We start from the raw sequence: 20079 nt of genomic DNA, 5'->3' as shown, positions 1-20079 counted from the left end.
TTTAAAGGGTAAATCTTGCCTTCCAAATCTTATTAATTAGACTTAATAGGATTAAAACAGACTGTGGGTAAAATTGCAATATTTGCAGAATCTCTTGCCTGGCCTTAGAGCATCTCCATATCAATCGGTGTTTCCAAAGGGTGGAGAGAAGTAGTCTATCTCCCTATCGATATGTAATTGCAAGGGCGAGCGAGGGCCTATCTGGACCAGAGAGGTTGGGTGGGGTCCCTTCTTCTGCAGCCAGGTCACGAGAGACACGGGAGAGCAGAAATGGATGACTGCTTGAAAGCAGTAAAGTGGGCTTGTCCCACTTTATTTCTCCCTCTGACTGATTTCGGTTTCAAAGGTATTTTGTCCTGGGATTTCCCCCCCAGTTACTCACAGGAACGGTGTTCAGTGGTAACTTTCATGATTAATGAGTAAAGCCTCCCTGGAGGCGTCAAAAGTTGAGGTTGGTTCTTGCTCTCTTCTCTTCTTTTGAATATGTAAACCGTGGATAGATGACAGTATCATTTCACTTTTTACTGTATCTGTCCGCTTTCAGTTACAACTACCACCAAAAAGCAAATTACACCTTAACAGCTCCTATTGTTTCAGGCACCTCTATCTAGGAAGGGGAGGAAAAGGACAGAAAGAAATGTGTTGTTGGGTAATTCTTTACAATCCTGTGAGACTAAGTGAAAGAGAGCTACACCGAATCATTATTCACTCAGAGCGTAGACTTCTGGAGAACACAAAGAACTACAATAAATTACCCGTGACAGAAGAGAAATTAAATACCTGGGTGATTCAGTACTAGCACTGGCCTGGATGACTCAGGGTTTGTGGTAGGAATGTGCAGTGTCAGCTCTCCTGATACACAAAATACCACTTGTGTTATTTCATTTTCAACGAGCAAAAAGAGGCAACCTGGCACCACAGAAAAGTATAGGGAATCTTCTGACAAGTTCTCCATTGTCCAATCAAGCAGAAGCCAGGTCTGGGATGGAAGAACTACGGGCCCCAGCCCGGCTCTGCCCCACATCAGCCCTCTGACCCTGGGACTGGGGCTTCCCCTTTCTCTGGGTCCCAGTTTTGCCGCCAGTGAGGTAAGGAGTTTGGCTCAGGTGACTTCTAAGGGCCTGCCCACCATGAAAAATCTACAAATGCAGGCTATTTTCGTCAGTCATTAAATTCAAGGTGTAATCTAGGCCCCTTCAACTCTTGGTTTTTTTAATTCTTACTTGTAAAATCACAAAGCTTCTCTGATTAACATTTGGGGCAGGGCACGCTTAAGAAGAACTTGTCTTTGCTTTTATTTTTCCCAACTGGAGCGAGCGCCTTCCCTCTCCTCTCCATAGGTCCCAATTCCACTCGCCCTTCAGGCCCACTGCCGAGGAGCCTTCCCTGATTCCCTAGCCCACACAAAGCTCTGCCTTTCCAACGGTGGCATCCTTAGGGTCAGTGCCACACACCCTGGCTATCTCTTAGGCTGATCTTGCCTTTCGAGCCAATCTCAGAATGTGGGTGTCTTGCCCTCCCGTGCCAGCCCACAGGTACATTCCACAGGAAGTGGCTACTTGACTAGGGCATGTGGACAGGGAGGGCTAGATGTGAGGGTCACGTAGGGTGCCCCTCTGCCTCCACCCTGCTCTCCTCCACAAGAGAGCCTGAAGCCTGCCCCTCAAGTCCCAAGATTCCGTACGTGACCTCACTGGATATCGATGACCTGATAGGCCGCACTGTTGCCATGGCAGCATGAGTACGCAAACAGTGTTCTTGGAGAAGCTCTCCTACCAGTTGGTGACCAGAGAGCGGTCTGGCTGCCTGAGAATGTCTGACTGGATCAACCATATTCGGTGTGGCTTATCCTCTGTGCCCTGGGAGGGCTGCGCAGCAGGTAGGCCTAGGCGGGACATCTGTACAAGAGTCACACAGCCTCACCTGGCTGCCACATGTTCCTTTCGGGCCTGCCCGCAACACCTCAGAACTTCCCCAGCTGTTAACTCATACCGGTGCTCCTGCTCACCGCCGAGGGCAAGTGAAGTGTCATCCCTGGGCAAGCGTTCAGAAAGTTTCTAATCTTTATCAATGTAGCCTTCCCCCCACCTTTGGGCTACAAATACTTCCTTCTGGACCTTTTCCTGATTGGCCATTTAGCAAGTCATGTGCATTTCTGTGTAAACGCAGCAGTCTGAGGAAGAGCTGTTCCTCATTTCCTCCCCCTCTGAGTAGAACTAAAATAGTCTTTTAGTAACATGTCTGTACAGTGTGGATGATGTTTTTCACCTGGGCTGCCGCTGAGCCCACGTATCCTTTCACGGTGGTCGGATAACCTCACCTTCAAACCTGGGCATCTTCATCATACTGTCCACATGGGTCCCATCAGACACATCCCAGACTGAGCCGCTGAGTAGCGGGGAAAAGGGTGTCATATCCACGGGAAGAGCAGAAGAGCCAAGGGGAGTGATAAAGGGACACTGAGACCTAACGGCTGAGGAAAAGACGTCCCAGGAGATGGTGCTGATGTGAGCCTAGACTAGGCACCCACATTCTGGCCTGAGCCTCCTGGTCACTCTGCTTTGGCAGTTGGCCTTTTTCAAATCTACATGAAAGTATCAGAGGGCTAGACTTCAGCGTGGTTGAAAAAGGCAATACAAATGGGGCTCAAGGGGAGAGGAGTTCTTAACTGATTTTTGTTAGATTCTTTTTTCCAAAACTTGAAAGGTATTTCCATTAAAGCCGCCTCAGAAGTGACAGACTTTAACAAATGTTTCCTCTGTGGTGGAAGGGAGAGATGGGGGGGATCCTGATCGCCATCATTTTCAGGTTGTGTTTTATTCTGGGAATGGGGAACAGATTTCCTGGTCTCCTGCTGCCACACGCTCCACAGAATTGCTTCTGCAGCCAACTTCGCTTCTCTAGGGGATTCATAGAGGTGATGGGCCAAGGCTGGGTTTTAGATGCCAAGCAGATCAAATGGCTTCAGCAGGAGACCAGGAAATCTGTTCCCCATTCCCAGACACGACAGAGGGAAGGTCCTGGTAGGACACTGTGGACAGGAGGAGGGCCTGATCGGTTCTGGTTTTCTTTGCAGGAGCAGCAGCGGCTTCCCCTTCTCCTACACCGGGCTACTGTCACCTCCTCTACCAAGGGCGTGGTGAAACCCAGGTGACCTGGCATGGGGAGACATACTGCCTGGTTGGTGGCTACCGGTCTTATGGGGATGCACCTGTGGCCACCCCAGAAAAGGTGGAAGCAGAGAAGCCAGTCCCCAGGCGGGCTCCCAAGAGACATGCAACTTCAGCGTCAGACCAAGAGCTAGGCTGCCCCCCGCCCAAACTTCGGCGGCTGCAACATCGTGGCAAGAGGCTGACCCCACAGAAGCTTGCTGGCCATGCCACTTGTGTAAGGAGGGCAAGGGTTTAAGTGCCTAAAATAGCTAACGCCTCTCCCTGCACTGACCCAGCCCTGCCATTGCCCACCACAGGAGACTGGAACCGGAGCTGCCCTGAATGAGCCTTCCTCAAGAGACCCAGAAGAGCTGCTCCCAGAGAAGGAACAAAATGGAAAGAGTTGAGCAGCACCTCCAACGGAGGCCCACAGGCTTCTTTATTCCCAGCCCTTCCTGACCCCAGTATGGCCTCGTAGCGTAAATAAAATGGTTTTCTGTTACAGTGTTTGACTTTAAATCCAGCTTGTCCAAGGCCAGGCCCCAAACCTCCCTGTTCCATTAAAGTGTATTCCCACATGGCATACCCGATCCTTTAAGACCTTAGCCTCCAAAAAACACCTTTGAGGGCAGCTTCAGAGATGTGCTTCCCACAATGACACCTGTACAACTTGGGGCAGGTCACAGGCAGGTTCTGTAAGAAATGCAGAGCCTGATGAGTATTTCCCTCCCTGTGTGTGTGTGTGTGTGTGTGTGTGTGTGTGTGTGTGTGCGCGCGCGCGCATGCACACGCACATGCAGGTAAGGAGAGGAGAGGCAGGATTGAGTAGATGGTGTTCTGTCTATCCATTTATTCAACACTGAGCACCTGTTCAATACCAGCCTCTGTGCTAGATGCTTGGGTTTTACTGGTGAATAAGATGATTGAAGCCCCTCTCCTCCAGGCACCCAAAACTAAAGGAACAGAGAAAAAAGAAAATGGTATGATTTCAAGTAATTATAATTGCTATAAAGAAAATTAAAATAGGATAAGATGATGGGGAGATAAGGGGGTGCTAGTTCACACAAGTAGTCAGGGAAGGCTTCTTTGAGGAGGTGACATTTAAATGGTGATGTGAGGGAGGGAGTCTCACGTGAAGACCTCAGGGTGAGTATTCCTGGAGGGGGAAATGGCGAGTGAAAGATCCTGAGGTAGGAATGAGGCTGGCCTGTTCTAGGACCAGCAGAAAAGCCAGTGTGGTGAGATGAAGAACGATAAAGATTGAAAGACGTGATTGGACAAGTAGGCATAGCTGCACCGTAACACGCCTTGGTGAAGTTTGCCGTGGTAAAGAGTGTGGATTAAGGGGGATGCGAACACATGGGAGGGAGTTGAACAGGGTAGTGAAGTGACCTGCACCGAGGAAAGGAAGGGCACAGAGAGGAGACACACCTGGGAGATGTCTGGAGCCTGAACCCACAGGATCTGGAGATGCCCTGAAAGGGGAGGGGCAGGCAGAGGGTAGGAAACATCACCGTGACATTCAGGCCAGCTTTGGAGCCAGGCCCTGGGCTTCCCTCCCTCCACCCTGTTTCCACTTCTGCCCATTGCAAGCACCCGGATAACTCTGGTTATAGCTTCTGTCCCCCAGCTGTCCCTCTGTCCAGGTCTGTCCACCGATACTGGGGTCTCCTAGAGGACAAGGCTTTGCTAGTGTGTGCCTGTTTCCCCCTGCCTGGGACAGGGTAGAAAGATTATCTCGGGTGAGGGCAAGTCACCCTGTTTGTTTGTTTGTTCAAACCTCTTGCCCCTGAGTTTATAAGGGTCTGGGTGTGTCTAGGTTTCTGTGGTCGACTTTGTAGAACACCTCAAGGCCATGACCAGCAGTGCCAACCTATTTAAGGTGTGAAGTTGAATGTTAAAGAAAACTGTGCTGCCTGGCTGACAATCTACTGAGACAGTGCCTACCTTCTCTGGCTCGACACAGCCTATTTCTGCTGAGCTAGAGATTCCCCCTGGTCCTGGGGTGTTAGACATCTGGCCCCTGGAGAAAAGCTAAAACACCTCAAAAGCTAAATAGCTAAATTCTCCCTTCTCATTTCTCTGTCAGCAGCCACTGTTTACTTGTCCAGACTTCTTCCTGCTTACTTCTTCCATTCTTTACACTCTCACTTGCTGGGGGTTGTGGCCGGGGGCCAGGGGCTGGTTGCTATCAAGAGTGGAACAGACAGAAAGTTTTTGTCCTGGAGACCAGAAGATAGAAGAGTTTCTCCTCCCCGTTTCCACTCGACTTCAGGAGTGGGTGCAGGGGCTGCTGACCAGCAGTGGGGGAGGAGAGGGAGCCGGGTCTGAGTTTGGCTTACTGAGCTACCCAGGGAAGGGACACAGCCCTGGGGACTCACACTCTGCAGTGGGGCTGCCTAGAGACCCCTGCAGCTGCAGACAGCAGGAAGTACACCCACTTCTAGCATGTGCACTGGTTTGCCCTTCCTCCTGGCCTCATCAAGTGAAGGCCTCAAGTTGGAAATGGCATGGAGCATGTCCGACTCAGCCCTTGAGTTTTCTGTAAAAGGTAGAACCACAGGAGCCACAAGATAAGGTGGGTGTAGCTGCAGAAACCATGTGCCAGGCCGTTCCACAGGACCCATGCAAGGACAGGATTCCACACTAAGGTAGGAGGTATGCTGGCCAGCTTCCCCTGCTTTGTCAGATCTAGCATCTGTCCTCTGTGGAAAGAGGAGAAAAGCTAAATTTGGGGGCTATGAGGGTAGACAGCAGAGGGTACATGTCTGAACCAGTTGGGTGGGAGCTAAGCGGCTTTTTGCGAGATTGGTTTCTACAGCGCTCAGGATTAAGCCTCAGAGGTCTCCTTAGCGAGCACAAGGAGCGCTGCGAGTCAAGACAATGTTCGGGAAGCACGTGCCCAATTAATTCTCCTGCTGGTACCCGGTGTCAGTCACTCACACCGCAGTTGAAAATGCCAGCTCCTCCCGCTATGCAGCACTGCTTATGCTGATGGGATTGCAGGAGCCCTGGTCATCGTGGCTGTCACAGAGAAGGGAGATTTCGTTTGGCTGCAGGTCTTCTTAATCACAAATACTTTTTCAAAAATTTGTCTGGAGACCACTAAAACAAACAAGAGACTTCTCTTTTATAACTCGCCATTGTGTCACATGGAATTTGTCGCCATACCCCCTCCGCTAACAGTACTTGGGATTTCACAGTCTCTCTAAAACCTTAATTGAGTTTGGAAACATTCTGACTTTACCCTGTCAGAGCTGAAGGAATGAATACTGCAGGATGCTCCGCTCGCCATTCTCACCACAGGTACAGGAAACATGAAATGTTGCTTTGCGGGGACGGCAAATGTAAGCAACAGAAGGGGAGAGAGCAAGACCACTTTTTCAATACAAATTGCCGAAACTGACAGGGAGCTAAACCCTTTCACCCGGCCCATCAGACTACAGTACAAGGGGCAACCCTGCACTGTGGGTCCCCTCAAATCTAGCGCTGAAGGACTGATCTTCTAGGCGGTCACACTAGAATGCTCAGCCCCATCCCAGCTCAGGGCAGACGCGTGCAATGCCCATACCCATCCCAAGAGATGAGTCCTTCACCTGTCATACCTAGTCAACACAATGGACCCTCAAACTCCACTTGCAGAATATATTTTATTTTTAAACGTGTGCCTATATATATGACAAGTTTATAAATTCATGTCATCTACAACACAGGTCCAAGCATAGCTCAGTCATTCCCGGCAAGACTGAAAAAGAACATCTCTGTGACTTAGGAGAGTAGAGCAATGACAATACTTCACTGAAAGTTCAGTCCATTAGATCCATCAGTCAGCGGCAAGCCCACAAAGAGAAAGAGATGGAATCAAATACAGACAGAGGCACAGCACAGCTCAGATTAGGAGTCAGGGCCTGGATTTCAGGTCAAATCAACTCCTCTTCAGCTGTATGGCCTTGAGAAGGTTGTTTGAAACCTTGCTTTACTTAATTGTACGACGAGCTAATGGCATGACAGAAGCTCTAAGACCAGCACCAGAAATTCCAACTCCATGAGAGGTGGGAACAGGTAAGAAATTAGCACTGTCACTACCCGCTATGACTATGGTTCATTTCCAAATAAGCCATACCCTGATCCACAAGAGAAATAAACTTTGTGACTGAAGGCAGCTGACAAGTATTTTATATATGAAGTATTTATATATAAACGCCAAAGCCTGCAAAGAGCTTGAATAAAAGCCAGAATCAAAGACAAATGATACACTGTTGTCATAGGAATGCTAGTTTCATCTTGCCATAAAAGAAGCATACTGTCCCTGTGTTCTGAAAATCTATCTGGAAAGAGTAGTTGTCTACATTTAAAAAGAAGAAGAAAAAATGAACAAGTGGGACTATATCAAGCTGAAAAGCTTCGGTACAACAAAGGACACCATCAATAGAACAAAAAGGCATCCTACGGTATGGGAGAATATATTCATAAATGACAGATCCGATAAAGGGTTGACATCCAAAATATATAAAGAGCTCACGCACCTCAACAAACTAAAAGCAAATAATTCAATTAAAAAAATGGGCAGAGGAGCTGAACAGACAGTTCTCCAAAGAAGAAATTCAGATGGCCAACAGACACATGAAAAGATGCTCCACATCGCTAGTCATCAGAGAAATGCAAACTAAAACCACAATGAGATACCACGCCACACCAGTAAGGATGGCCACCATCCAAAAGACAAACAACAACAAATGTTGGCAAGGTTGTGGAGAAAGGGGAACCCTCCTACACTGCTGGTGGGAATGTAAATTAGTTCAAACATTGTGGAAAGCAGTATGGAGGTTCCTCAAAAAGCTCAAAATAGAAATACCATTTGACCCAGGAATTGCACTTCCAGGAATTTACCCGAAGAATGCAGCAGCCCAGTTCGAAAAAGACAAGACGCACCCCCATGTTTATCGCAGCACTATTTACAATAGACAAGAAATGGAAGCACCTAGGTGTCCATCAGTACATGAATGGATAAAGAAGATGCGGTACATATACACAACGGAACATTATTCAGCCGTAAGAAGAAAACAAATACTATCATTTGCAACAACATGGATGGAGCCAGGCGGAGAAAGACAAGTACCAAATGATTTCACTCATATGTGGAGTATAAGAACAAAGAAAGAAACTGAAGGACCAAAACAGCAGCAGAATCACAGAACCCAAGAATGGACTAATAGTTACCAAAGGGAAAGGGACTGGGGAGCATGGGTGGGAAGGGAGGGATAAGAGGGGAGAAAAAGAAAGGGGGCATTATGATTAGCACGTATAATGTGGCGGGAGGCACGGGGAGGGCTGTGCAACACAGAGAAGACAAGTAGTGATTCTACAGCACCTTACTACGCTGATGGACAGTGACTGTAATGGGGGTTGTGGGGGAGACTCGGTGAAGGGGGGAGCCTAGTAAACATAATGTTCCTCATCTAATGGTAGATTAATGATACCAAAAGAAAAAAGAAAACAACAAAAAAGAAGAAGAAAGCACCAAATAAGGAATTTCAGAAGTGTTCCGTAAAACATCTTTTCAAAATTTTATTTTTATCCAGTTTTGCCACCAGTTTCTTAAAAGCAACGATCAGAAGCTATTTAGATAAAAGTGCTAATCAAGTCTTTACCGCAGGGAAATCTCAAAATTTCTGTCTTCCTGCAAAATAAAAATTAACTGTAAATCGGCAAGGCACTACTCCTAAAGTCTTCAAACTTGATTGAAGGAAAATGACCCGTGCGGTCCACTTCTTATCACAGCGTTCCTGGTGACGCCATTTTTCTACTTGCTCACTGCCATCTCAGGGCCATGGAAGGTTTCCTAGCGGGCGGGCCGACATGCTCGCTTATCTACATTATGGCACTGCCAGAGCATTCAAAGGTTTCATATGAATACATTTTTTCTTTGTAGCAAAAAGAACCAGCTCCTAACTCTATAGTAACAGTCAGGCTAAAATTTCATGAGAAGACTAAAGAGCTTCCCATTGAAGAGATTTGGGGCTCATCCCCTGCAAGTACCGGAAGGGAGAGCCTCCGCCCAGTAGCCAAACTTGAGTAGACCATGGTCAAAGCAGAAAATGAAAAGCAACTGGGTCTCTCGTATCTCCCCAGACAACTTAGTACCAGCCTGCATAAAGCCAGAGAAAGAAAAGAAGACCAGAATCCTTAACCAAATTTTACTTGAAAAATTTCCAAGGCTTTGGGACCCCCCCTCATGCTATTCACTCAAACATGTCATGCAAGCAAAGCTACGGTTAAGATGGAGCTCTAATTTGCTGCTAAACTCCTTTCTTTCTAAATAAAACTCGTTTATTTCAAAGTGCAAGCCTTATAAAAATCAAGGGAAGAGAATCCCTTTGCAGGCTACCATATAGCTGACCTGTTAATACATTTAATTTCCCTCCCAGGATTAAAATAAAATTATATTGAGATCTAGGCTCCAATACTGCAAGCATAAGATTTATGCAAGATTTATGCTATCTTTGTAGGGTTCTAAACAGGGCTTAGCACAACTGAGCCTTCCTATTTCAACGAAAAGCCTGATGTGTGAAAATCTTCCTCTCCCCTAGTTTCAAAAACATCTATTGATTAAAGAAAGTTGCATTCAGTGAATAGGACGAACAACAGCTAGTGCAGCAAGACCTGGAAGAACAGCTGGCTTTATAAACGTGATAACAAGTTCAAAGGATCCTCAGATATCCAGTTCTGGGAAGATTCAACTCCGCAAACCTAAGCATTTTGAGCAAAGTCTTCATGGTACAGCTTATTGTAAAATATTCTTAGTATAAATTCTCCAGGATTAAGTGCCTTTAGAAAGATAAATATACAAATCAAAGTTAAAATCCACTTGTTCCCTCTTAGTAACCGCATAAAGAAACAAAGGAATAAACCGAGTCAGATCCAATTAATTTTACAAATCAAGATTTCTATGCGTACAATGACGAACAAGAGTTTTCCACAGGTAGCTCTGAAGTCACAACTATTAATTAAACAGACGGCACTATGAATTATCCCCATTAATGAGAACGAAAGCCTCAATCTACTGACCTTTTAGGACAAAATCTTGTTTTGTTAAAACATTTTTTCTTACACAGTTTCATCAGCTATTATCATAGATCATTAAAATGGAAGTGTTTTCAATCTTAAAAAAGAAAACACGAAACTAAAATCCAGCAATTTTCTTCAAGAATGGAAAACAAACTGTGAAAGACAGTAAAAAGAAACCAGAACTCTTTTAAATGGACCATGTTTAGATTTTTTTCTCACAAGTGTCATTTCCATCTTTAGTGATAAATTTATACCTCTCAACTTAAATTACCAATGCATAATTAATTAAAGCACGTGTTAAAATCATTCATAAAACCTAGATTTCTCATATATATATATATACATATATATATATATATATGTATCTTACTTGGTTTTGAACACATTCATAAAAACATACATCCCGAACCTCTGTTACACCTTTAATATTTGCAGCATTCCTTTTAAAGTCTATTTTGCCCATTCAACCAAAGACAAATTTTCAACCTCTCACCGCTTTATGAGAAATACTTACTGTAGACAAAAGGATTCCATTTTCTTTCTGGGAATATTCTCCACCTTCCCAGAGAACGCTTCTATACAGTGTGCAAATTCACTGAGTTTTATAGTAACAAAGTTCTCATGCCACAGAACCTAGTGTAAATGAAATGGCCCTGCAGCTGCCTTCAGAACCCAGCTCACCTCAACCATGATACAGCTAATTGTTAAAAACGGTGGCTGAGACATTTCCATACATTCAATTAAGGAGCTCTGACGAAGGCGCTGGCATCCATCCACTTCAAAGCAAAATAATCTGCAACTGTATCAAGGCACGGATAACTGAGTCATCTCCCACACAGGGTCAGTGTTAGAGGTCTCCTCCATCTTTACAAAATGCAAACCACAGCTTATCGTGTCATCTCGGAAATCAATTCTTCGCAATGCTGCACTGGGTCAGAGCTTTCAAGGAGTCTCAGTCATGGATAAATCCAGACTTCCAATGCAGAGACAGGGAATTCTCACAGTTCCTTTCCCTTCCCTGAGCAGCTCTCCTCCATTCCCCACTTGACAGCTCCTTAAGTCTTCCCATTGTTAATAGTACCGAAAGTCCCACACCTCTGAAGGGAGCTAAATCTTTCAACTAGGTGAGCAATTTCCAAACCCATGCTTAGGAGAGAAGTCCAGACCCTACAGGTCCCATGATACAAATACATTCCTTGGGATAAAAAGCCAAAGATCATTCATTGTCTTTTGTTGCTGTTTTTAAGAGAAGACAACAAGCAAGGTGCTTTTTAACTCTCAATCGAAAGCATTTTATCTCTGATATTAATCAAAGTATTAAAAGTGTTACACGCAACATTTTGTAATCATACTACCCTCTAGACAATGCTTATTGACTTAGGAAGTTTTCGCTTCACTTACACAATTCACATTCTCTGCATCAAAAATTTGAAATATACTTAAAGGAATCATATCATACTCTTTCGACGATGAATTTAACCATCTTAGTTTAAATTCCCTACATTTGATAATACTTAAGAATCCACATCTCTGGTGTTACTATTTCATTCTTTTCATTTAAAGCCTTACGCCAAAGCATTTCCTGTCAGATGATTCCAAATACCTCTGAAACAGCACTTTTTCCCTAGAACAAAATATAAATGACTGAATTCCTTGACAAGGCATCTTACACTCTCTCACACACACACAATCACCTACAATCCCAAAGAAGTATCTAGTTTCAGCAAAGAAAAAAAAAAGTTTTAATATTTCTCCTCATTAAGAATTCTGCACTTCACATGCATCTTTTTAAACAATCCCAAAGTCCACACGACTTACTGCTTAAAGAGGAAGCCTGCAAAAATCCTAAACAACTATTTAAATCTTTAAGCAAATACCTCTCGGCCCCACACAGCACATTTTTTTTTAAAGAAAAATATTAGAATGACAAGGCACAAATCTGAACAATTCTCAGGAGAATTGTGTACTTTTTCTATCACTGAGTTAAATGCTTCTGAATTGATACCAAATTTTTAAACAAACCAAGACCTTGTCTTTCAGAGGTACTCCAACAACATGCTGTCACTCTATTTATTAAGGTGCACTTAACTTAATTACACTACAAAACACAGGAAATCCTACGTGCAGCTCTCAAATTTAAGGAGTTACAGACCAGTCGAAGCTGCTGGTCACTGCAGATCTTCCACACCTTCTATGTGGGATGAGCTCTGTTGGAACCAGGGCTCAAGTTTTCCCACTCCAAACAGCCAGAATGGAGAGGTGGGAAGGATCAGGGAGGGAGGGAGGAGAAAGAGGAGAAAGAAAGAAGAAAATGCAAAAGGGAACACCCTGCAAACGTGGATATGAGCGAAGCACTAAAGAGTCCAATTAGACAATAAGATTGCAGGATCCCCTTCAAAAAGGGTGCGAGCAGCCCCTAGGGCACAGCATCATCACACCGGCTGCTCTAGGAAAACTCAGAGAAGTCAGCCATCAGTTTGAAAGCACAAACTGATGGCAGTAACAGTTCCTAGGTTAGAGAAGGTATTTTATTGTTAACGGACTGCGCCAAGTTAAGATTTAAGAGGGGGAGAGACAACGTGTAGGCAAGGAATGCTCTGATACTTTTTTCCCCCAACCTGAGCCACTACAATTACTCTGATGTGAATTTTTGATGACTTCCGACGTCTTGCATGGTTAATGATCACTTCAGCTGTCATGTCTGGTTAACGTGGAAAATGCATTTGCTGCATTGGGATGCAGTGCTGTGGCCACGGATTGTAACACCAGTTACGTTACGTGTGAAGCTGGTCCCTTAACTGAGCAGCAGGAATTTGCAGGTGCCATGATGCTAAAATAAATGGTAGTTAAAAGATGTTATACAGCAGCAGGCAGGTTCTGCCATTTTAGCCTTAGACAGAATGTGTGGCTGCAACATACACCAGCATCTCAGATCGCCGTGCCCTCAACAACAGCACTATCCTTCAAACGGAACAGTAAATTCACCATCTTAAATGTCTGGCCTCTCAGTAGTTAAAAGACTTCAATACTGTTTAAATAACTATTCAGATTAATAATAGCTTTGTACAGAACGGACGGTATTTGCATTTCAGGACTATACGGACAATGAAACTGTCAGTGACACAGGAAAATGCAGACATTTGATTAACACATGCTCAGCTCAACTGTCACTTTTTTGTACAACATTTAGGGAAAAATACATGATGTATAAATAATGAATATTCCCATTCTACCGTAATGATTTTTAAAAGACCTCCTCAGAAAGGGATTTTTTCCTCTGTGTTTTGAGGTATAACCTGAAACCTGGAGACTACGTTAAAATACTAACGTGTTTTTCACAGTCACTAAAAGAAATTCAATGCAGCAAACAAGTGTGCAATATGGCAAGCTTGTGAAAAAGCAAAGATGAAACTGCACTAAGAACCAGGCACCAGATGATTAAAATCAGGCCAGTCAGGTAAGTAGACCATCATTACAGTGCAGACTGCAAAAGAAAAACCGAGAACGACCCTTCATCTTCAAAAACAAAAACCACACACCCTACAATGGCAATCTGTTGGGTGCGAAACCAACATCTATACTGCCCAAAACTGAAGGGCACGTGATATACACCAATTTCACAATGTATTTTTATACACATATTAACTTGGCTACATAGCATCGAGAATTTGGCTACTTAATAAGGGTCTTATTAATATATAATCGCCATTTCGGTATTTAAAGAGGCAGAACCAAGTTGGAGATCTTTATGCTTTAGAACAAAAGTAACTAATAATTAATTCATATTTCCTGTCTCAGAACTTTTGCCAATTAAATTGCTCCGAGTTGAAATGTTTCAGATCCGTCTGGCTAATAAAAAAGACAGATGAAAATGCGAACACAGGAGTGCACTGGTGTCTGAACAGTGAATAACAATGAAAGAACTTACGTGACCAACAAAATCACTGCTGTATCTGTTCGGATGCTGCCAAAGGGAGGAATTTTATGTACATCAGAGGAATAACTGGTGCTATTTATACCGTTTTTCTTCAAAATGAACAAATAAAAATGTTATACCTTTTTCTATTTAAAAAGTTTTGAGGCGATAGTAAAATAATTTTTTTTTAATTTTTAAACAGAATGGCTGAACAGGAGAAGACTGGACTTTGAAGCCACATACCTGGTTCAAAGCTAGAATGTTCACTTTTACTAGCTGAAGGTGAGTAGATTTACCCTGAGGTTAAAATCCAAATCTCTCCTCTCAATTTCCTCATCCATACAAAGATGATAATCCCTACCAACCTCAAGGGGTTGATAACTGTCTGGCCAATGGGTTTCGGCCCTGGGGCAAGTTCACCATGGATTCAGTTGAGACCAAGGAATGACAATGGAACATTCTCGGGGGTAAAAGGGTTTATTACCCGGCTGGTTTGGCCGGAAACAGGTAGGAGATAGGTGGAGCACTAGAACTAAGTCTGCATCCAACATACTCATACTGGCAGGTCTGTCATCCTCCTCCGTCCCTGCCTCCACCCAGAGCACTGGGCCGAGCTCTTTGTACGGTGACTCAGTCAATAATAGCTTATCGCCTGTGGGTGTGGAAGCAGTAGCCTAGCAGTGGGCCAGTTACATCCTTAAGTAGTTGAGGTGAAGGTGAGGATCCTGGACATAGGAACTTCGATTTTCCCCACGATAATACACAGAGTATTCTACAAACTCTACTGACTTATATCTTTGTAAAATGCTATTTTAGCTTTTTTCCAAAGATGCCAATTTGGCAACATTTTGTCACTTTTAATTATAAAAATCTCAGTTTCAAAAAATTCTTCTAGTAAACAGCTGATACTAAATTACAACTTATTTAATCACAACTCTGTATCATTCAGTAAGAACTTCCGGAAGACAATTACAATTTTTAAATATATATTATATTCCCTACTATCAAATACGGTTTTTATTAGAAATCTAAGTTTCCACAATGATATCATTCAAAAGAAACTCAGCATTTAATTTAAAGGGTAAATCTTGCCTTCCAAATCTTATTAATTAGACTTAATAGGATTAAAACAGACTGTGGGTAAAATTGCAATATTTGCAGAATCTCTTGCCTGGCCTTAGAGCATCTCCATATCAATCGGTGTTTCCAAAGGGTGGAGAGAAGTAGTCTATCTCCCTATCGATATGTAATTGCAAGGGCGAGCGAGGGCCTATCTGGACCAGAGAGGTTGGGTGGGGTCCCTTCTTCTGCAGCCAGGTCACGAGAGACACGGGAGAGCAGAAATGGATGACTGCTTGAAAGCAGTAAAGTGGGCTTGTCCCACTTTATTTCTCCCTCTGACTGATTTCGGTTTCAAAGGTATTTTGTCCTGGGATTTCCCCCCCAGTTACTCACAGGAACGGTGTTCAGTGGTAACTTTCATGATTAATGAGTAAAGCCTCCCTGGAGGCGTCAAAAGTTGAGGTTGGTTCTTGCTCTCTTCTCTTCTTTTGAATATGTAAACCGTGGATAGATGACAGTATCATTTCACTTTTTACTGTATCTGTCCGCTTTCAGTTACAACTACCACCAAAAAGCAAATTACACCTTAACAGCTCCTATTGTTTCAGGCACCTCTATCTAGGAAGGGGAGGAAAAGGACAGAAAGAAATGTGTTGTTGGGTAATTCTTTACAATCCTGTGAGACTAAGTGAAAGAGAGCTACACCGAATCATTATTCACTCAGAGCGTAGACTTCTGGAGAACACAAAGAACTACAATAAATTACCCGTGACAGAAGAGAAATTAAATACCTGGGTGATTCAGTACTAGCACTGGCCTGGATGACTCAGGGTTTGTGGTAGGAATGTGCAGTGTCAGCTCTCCTGATACACAAAATACCACTTGTGTTATTTCATTTTCAACGAGCAAAAAGAGGCAACCTGGCACCACAGAAAAGTATAGGGAATCTTCTGACAAGTTCTCCATTGTCCAATCAAGCAGAAGCCAGGTCTGGGATGGAAGAACTACGGGCCCCAGCCCGGCTCTGCCCCACATCAGCCCTCTGACCCTGGGACTGGGGCTTCCCCTTTCTCTGGGTCCCAGTTTTGCCGCCAGTGAGGTAAGGAGTTTGGCTCAGGTGACTTCTAAGGGCCTGCCCACCATGAAAAATCTACAAATGCAGGCTATTTTCGTCAGTCATTAAATTCAAGGTGTAATCTAGGCCCCTTCAACTCTTGGTTTTTTTAATTCTTACTTGTAAAATCACAAAGCTTCTCTGATTAACATTTGGGGCAGGGCACGCTTAAGAAGAACTTGTCTTTGCTTTTATTTTTCCCAACTGGAGCGAGCGCCTTCCCTCTCCTCTCCATAGGTCCCAATTCCACTCGCCCTTCAGGCCCACTGCCGAGGAGCCTTCCCTGATTCCCTAGCCCACACAAAGCTCTGCCTTTCCAACGGTGGCATCCTTAGGGTCAGTGCCACACACCCTGGCTATCTCTTAGGCTGATCTTGCCTTTCGAGCCAATCTCAGAATGTGGGTGTCTTGCCCTCCCGTGCCAGCCCACAGGTACATTCCACAGGAAGTGGCTACTTGACTAGGGCATGTGGACAGGGAGGGCTAGATGTGAGGGTCACGTAGGGTGCCCCTCTGCCTCCACCCTGCTCTCCTCCACAAGAGAGCCTGAAGCCTGCCCCTCAAGTCCCAAGATTCCGTACGTGACCTCACTGGATATCGATGACCTGATAGGCCGCACTGTTGCCATGGCAGCATGAGTACGCAAACAGTGTTCTTGGAGAAGCTCTCCTACCAGTTGGTGACCAGAGAGCGGTCTGGCTGCCTGAGAATGTCTGACTGGATCAACCATATTCGGTGTGGCTTATCCTCTGTGCCCTGGGAGGGCTGCGCAGCAGGTAGGCCTAGGCGGGACATCTGTACAAGAGTCACACAGCCTCACCTGGCTGCCACATGTTCCTTTCGGGCCTGCCCGCAACACCTCAGAACTTCCCCAGCTGTTAACTCATACCGGTGCTCCTGCTCACCGCCGAGGGCAAGTGAAGTGTCATCCCTGGGCAAGCGTTCAGAAAGTTTCTAATCTTTATCAATGTAGCCTTCCCCCCACCTTTGGGCTACAAATACTTCCTTCTGGACCTTTTCCTGATTGGCCATTTAGCAAGTCATGTGCATTTCTGTGTAAACGCAGCAGTCTGAGGAAGAGCTGTTCCTCATTTCCTCCCCCTCTGAGTAGAACTAAAATAGTCTTTTAGTAACATGTCTGTACAGTGTGGATGATGTTTTTCACCTGGGCTGCCGCTGAGCCCACGTATCCTTTCACGGTGGTCGGATAACCTCACCTTCAAACCTGGGCATCTTCATCATACTGTCCACATGGGTCCCATCAGACACATCCCAGACTGAGCCGCTGAGTAGCGGGGAAAAGGGTGTCATATTCACGGGAAGAGCAGAAGAGCCAAGGGGAGTGATAAAGGGACACTGAGACCTAACGGCTGAGGAAAAGACGTCCCAGGAGATGGTGCTGATGTGAGCCTAGACTAGGCACCCACATTCTGGCCTGAGCCTCCTGGTCACTCTGCTTTGGCAGTTGGCCTTTTTCAAATCTACATGAAAGTATCAGAGGGCTAGACTTCAGCGTGGTTGAAAAAGGCAATACAAATGGGGCTCAAGGGGAGAGGAGTTCTTAACTGATTTTTGTTAGATTCTTTTTTCCAAAACTTGAAAGGTATTTCCATTAAAGCCGCCTCAGAAGTGACAGACTTTAACAAATGTTTCCTCTGTGGTGGAAGGGAGAGATGGGGGGGATCCTGATCGCCATCATTTTCAGGTTGTGTTTTATTCTGGGAATGGGGAACAGATTTCCTGGTCTCCTGCTGCCACACGCTCCACAGAATTGCTTCTGCAGCCAACTTCGCTTCTCTAGGGGATTCATAGAGGTGATGGGCCAAGGCTGGGTTTTAGATGCCAAGCAGATCAAATGGCTTCAGCAGGAGACCAGGAAATCTGTTCCCCATTCCCAGACACGACAGAGGGAAGGTCCTGGTAGGACACTGTGGACAGGAGGAGGGCCTGATCGGTTCTGGTTTTCTTTGCAGGAGCAGCAGCGGCTTCCCCTTCTCCTACACCGGGCTACTGTCACCTCCTCTACCAAGGGCGTGGTGAAACCCAGGTGACCTGGCATGGGGAGACATACTGCCTGGTTGGTGGCTACCGGTCTTATGGGGATGCACCTGTGGCCACCCCAGAAAAGGTGGAAGCAGAGAAGCCAGTCCCCAGGCGGGCTCCCAAGAGACATGCAACTTCAGCGTCAGACCAAGAGCTAGGCTGCCCCCCGCCCAAACTTCGGCGGCTGCAACATCGTGGCAAGAGGCTGACCCCACAGAAGCTTGCTGGCCATGCCACTTGTGTAAGGAGGGCAAGGGTTTAAGTGCCTAAAATAGCTAACGCCTCTCCCTGCACTGACCCAGCCCTGCCATTGCCCACCACAGGAGACTGGAACCGGAGCTGCCCTGAATGAGCCTTCCTCAAGAGACCCAGAAGAGCTGCTCCCAGAGAAGGAACAAAATGGAAAGAGTTGAGCAGCACCTCCAACGGAGGCCCACAGGCTTCTTTATTCCCAGCCCTTCCTGACCCCAGTATGGCCTCGTAGCGTAAATAAAATGGTTTTCTGTTACAGTGTTTGACTTTAAATCCAGCTTGTCCAAGGCCAGGCCCCAAACCTCCCTGTTCCATTAAAGTGTATTCCCACATGGCATACCCGATCCTTTAAGACCTTAGCCTCCAAAAAACACCTTTGAGGGCAGCTTCAGAGATGTGCTTCCCACAATGACACCTGTACAACTTGGGGCAGGTCACAGGCAGGTTCTGTAAGAAATGCAGAGCCTGATGAGTATTTCCCTCCCTGTGTGTGTGTGTGTGTGTGTGTGTGTGTGTGTGTGTGTGTGTGTGCGCGCGCGCGCATGCACACGCACATGCAGGTAAGGAGAGGAGAGGCAGGATTGAGTAGATGGTGTTCTGTCTATCCATTTATTCAACACTGAGCACCTGTTCAATACCAGCCTCTGTGCTAGATGCTTGGGTTTTACTGGTGAATAAGATGATTGAAGCCCCTCTCCTCCAGGCACCCAAAACTAAAGGAACAGAGAAAAAAGAAAATGGTATGATTTCAAGTAATTATAATTGCTATAAAGAAAATTAAAATAGGATAAGATGATGGGGAGATAAGGGGGTGCTAGTTCACACAAGTAGTCAGGGAAGGCTTCTTTGAGGAGGTGACATTTAAATGGTGATGTGAGGGAGGGAGTCTCACGTGAAGACCTCAGGGTGAGTATTCCTGGAGGGGGAAATGGCGAGTGAAAGATCCTGAGGTAGGAATGAGGCTGGCCTGTTCTAGGACCAGCAGAAAAGCCAGTGTGGTGAGATGAAGAACGATAAAGATTGAAAGACGTGATTGGACAAGTAGGCATAGCTGCACCGTAACACGCCTTGGTGAAGTTTGCCGTGGTAAAGAGTGTGGATTAAGGGGGATGCGAACACATGGGAGGGAGTTGAACAGGGTAGTGAAGTGACCTGCACCGAGGAAAGGAAGGGCACAGAGAGGAGACACACCTGGGAGATGTCTGGAGCCTGAACCCACAGGATCTGGAGATGCCCTGAAAGGGGAGGGGCAGGCAGAGGGTAGGAAACATCACCGTGACATTCAGGCCAGCTTTGGAGCCAGGCCCTGGGCTTCCCTCCCTCCACCCTGTTTCCACTTCTGCCCATTGCAAGCACCCGGATAACTCTGGTTATAGCTTCTGTCCCCCAGCTGTCCCTCTGTCCAGGTCTGTCCACCGATACTGGGGTCTCCTAGAGGACAAGGCTTTGCTAGTGTGTGCCTGTTTCCCCCT

At 45.6% G+C, this 20079-nt stretch overlaps 1 protein-coding gene and 1 long non-coding RNA gene across 2 annotated transcripts in view; one reads left to right on the top strand and one right to left on the bottom strand.

Moving 5' to 3' along the window:
- The window catches only part of LOC118934400 (uncharacterized), a 212594-nt gene that overhangs the window by 80671 nt on the left and 111844 nt on the right, over positions 1-20079 (bottom strand). The window lies entirely within an intron of this gene.
- On the top strand, positions 14336-18975 carry LOC130681162 (uncharacterized). Its single transcript, XR_008994209.1, has 3 exons — positions 14336-14418; positions 18286-18596; positions 18679-18975. It is a non-coding gene; the product is annotated as an uncharacterized LOC130681162 (long non-coding RNA).

This window comes from Manis pentadactyla, chromosome 15 (assembly GCF_030020395.1).
Source record: "Manis pentadactyla isolate mManPen7 chromosome 15, mManPen7.hap1, whole genome shotgun sequence".
NCBI lineage: Eukaryota > Metazoa > Chordata > Mammalia > Pholidota > Manidae > Manis > Manis pentadactyla.
The sequence above is the reverse complement of the archived record's forward strand: the minus strand, read 5'-3'. Positions and strand labels throughout refer to the sequence as shown.